The following is a 3237-nucleotide window of genomic DNA, read 5'->3' on the forward strand; positions in this document are numbered from 1 at the left end:
TTTTTTCCCCAACAAGAAATAAGCTGACAACTAGTAAGAAAATTCTACGCTGTTCTTTCAGTTTTCACAACAGCTATAAACAAACTATAAAATAACATGCTCCATAAGAAATCTATTCATTTACATTATTAGAACTAGTCGACTGAACTACCCTGTCGCTGACTTCAAAACATTTTTAGCGACTCAGATGCACGTCATAGTAATTCAAATAATGAAAAAGGTGAATGTTAAAATTAACAGCAGTCCTATTCTTTTAATGTAAACATATCTGACTTAACTCAGGTCAAATACTCCAAATCATAAAGAGCAACTTCATTAAAATGGCAGACTGACTGCTATTCTTCTACTTTCACAAAAGTGGCTAGAAATGTTATTGTTAAAAGAAGAAAAAGTCTGTTACTAATTCCGCTCAGGTGTCACTAAACTTGTGCATTTTGATTTTGGCTTGGCTGGCTCCGATCCCCTCGGGCTGGATCCGCTCCGGCCGGCTCCGATCCCTTCGGGCCGGGACTTCGGCCCCGCTCGGGTTCGGGTCCGCCGGGCGGCCCGGCGGCTCGGTTCCGCCAAGGGGATCGGAGCGGCTTGGATCTGTGGGTCCCTAACACGACGTTTGTCACCCAGGTGACAAAAGGACCAGCGCGACTGGGGGGCATCTTTTTGGCTGTGTAACCCAACCGAATTCTTTTTTTTTGAAAAGGGTATTTTTTGTGTGCAACCCAAAAGCTATTTATTTCGACGAGTATCTCTTTGACGTCTAACATAAACCTATTTTTTTGAGAGGGTGTCTTAGAGGTTCCTTACCCAACCTTACTTTTTAAAAGGGTATCTTTTGAGTGCCTAACTTAAACCTAATTTTTTTTTCTTAGAGCGTATCTTTTGGGTGTGTAACATAAACCTATTTTTGTATAGGTCGTCTGAAAGGGCGACAAACCCCACTTCTCATTTTTTTGATGTCATTTGTTTTCAATATGTTTTCATTTTTTTGTATGTGTATTTAAAGAAGTCGGCATTCAAACCACAAACCGATGCGTTTAGCGTTACGTTGCGCACAGGACAGTGTTTGGTGTGTGTTTCCAGTGTCACTCACCGGTAGTTTTGGAAGCGTGACCAGGCGTGGACACCCTATAGTACCAATGTCTATGACACGAGCATTAGGTACTATGCCCTCGAGGATTGCCCTCTTCTCTCCCATTACATACAGGTTGGAGTAAGCAATTGTTGCCAACTGTTTGCAGTAGTGACACTCTGAGTATAGCAGTTTGCCTTGCTCCCATGTGAGCCCGTGAATGTGTTTGGTAATGGAATCATTCTGTCTACTGTGCCGGGGCCGGGGTGGCACCCAGCGGGCGGAGCAAAAATCTTTGTGTAGATTTTAGCGAGGTAGGGGTCATATACACTAAATTCTTCGACGGCGTGATGACGATGAAACAAACATACGACATTTTGGAGTGAGTCGGGCGAAGCCGAGGGCAAGCCATGATGCGCAAACCAGGAGACGAACCGAAGGAATGACTGATGGGCGCGACAGCCCTTCTTTTATGCCAGCGTTCCGGCGCTCGAGGCGCCACCTACCGGTCGGTGAAGAAAATAATAATAGTGAACGTGTCTCAACATGTGTTTGACATCCGCGCGCCTGCCGGGCCGAGCGCCTGCCGCCCACACGGCTGCTGACGGGGTTGCCTACCTGCCAGTGGCTCTCGTGCGCGTAGCGTCCGCTCTGCTCGGCTCGCTCATGGCATGCAGGGAGTGTGGTCAGAGGCTCTGGACCAAGGGTTAGCAACTCGTGGTCTTCACCCTGGTCCGGCACATGAAGGCCCAGGCGGTGGAGGGATCGTAACTACGCCTTGGCTGAGTGCACGGCGAGGAGGGAGGGGAGCGCGGTCCCCCGACCCACAAGATAGAGCACCGCCTCTGGTTGGCCCGCTGCGCGGCGGGCAGTCACGGGGGTGAGGCGGGGAAGGGTTCTGGAGGGGCACGCGGGGGGTGGACGGGAGCGCTGCTCGACTGGCGGGCGAGACAGTCAGTGCGCCGCGGCATTGTTCGCCTGACTCTTCTACTGCCTAGACGCATGAGAGAAGGGCGCCCTGGAGAAGAAGCGCAACCAACCCCGGCCAGAGCGTGCGCCGCGGGACGAGGGACTAGCCTGTGAGCGCGGCCCGCGCCGGGGGCTCCGGCAAGGCTGCCTGGCTGATGGCTGGCCGGCGGAGCGGCGCGCTGGCCGGTTGGCTGCGCAGCCCGGTGGAGGGGTTAAGCGCAGCGGTCGACTGCGCGTCGCCCGCCCGGCCCAGCAGTGCTCCACCGGCCAGCAATCAGCTAGGCAGCCTTGCCGGAGCCCCCGGCGCGGGCCGCGCGCGCCCTTAGGCGGGCCCCTGCGCCCTTACTTTTGAACTTACAGGTATGACAGTTACATGAGTCGACGCGCCATTCCTTCGCCATTCTGGCGCACGTTTATAAAAGGCCATAGCTCTTCATTTGCGCTCACAGGCTGGTCCCCCGTCCCGCGGCGCACGCTCCGGCCAGGGTTAAGCTTCTTCTCCAGGGCGCCCTTCTCACATGCTGGACGTGTGTTCTCGACCTCGCCGACGCCTCAATTTAACTCATCAGCATGGACCTGATCAAAGGCTACACGAGCGACACGTCGTCGAGCAGCTCGTCGTGCGCTACATGCTTTTCCAGCTCGTCGTGCTTTACTTGCTCGTCGTCAAGCAGCTCCACCAGCTCTACATTCCCTTTAGACCCCTCCGCCATCAAGTGTGGCCAGCAGTCCTGTGTTAGAGCTTACCCACAGTTCGTTGGTTCGGGAGCTTGACGCGCTCGACGTAAGTACCTCAAATGCTTGTGCGAGAACACTGTTTTGCGAATGAATTTGAATAAAAAGCCTATGTACTCAAAAACAGTTCTATGTCGAGACAATGTTCAAAACGCGATGTGGCCTCAGTAACGTGTTACCGTACGGTTCTCTCTAAGATCTCTCTCCGCGAAAAGAACACGAAACGACATAGAGCTGTTTTATTTCAGTCGAACATTATCAGCATAGCTGCCCAATGCGACACGAGTTGCCACATTTTGCTGCCTAATGCAGCCGGATTGTATTTTAAAGGGTGAGTCCACACTGTTAACACGATAGTTGGTTTTTCGGGGTCTCAGGCTGTATATTCATCCAATTGTATGAAAAATCATCCGATCGTACTCGGCCTGTGGTGGCAGGACCGGTCTGCCAGTGATGACGCATTTTTC

The sequence above is a fragment of the Frankliniella occidentalis genome, unplaced genomic scaffold (genome assembly GCF_000697945.3).
Source record: "Frankliniella occidentalis isolate FOCC.00 unplaced genomic scaffold, Focc_3.1 Scaffold108, whole genome shotgun sequence".
In the NCBI taxonomy this organism is placed as follows: Eukaryota; Metazoa; Arthropoda; class Insecta; order Thysanoptera; family Thripidae; genus Frankliniella; species Frankliniella occidentalis.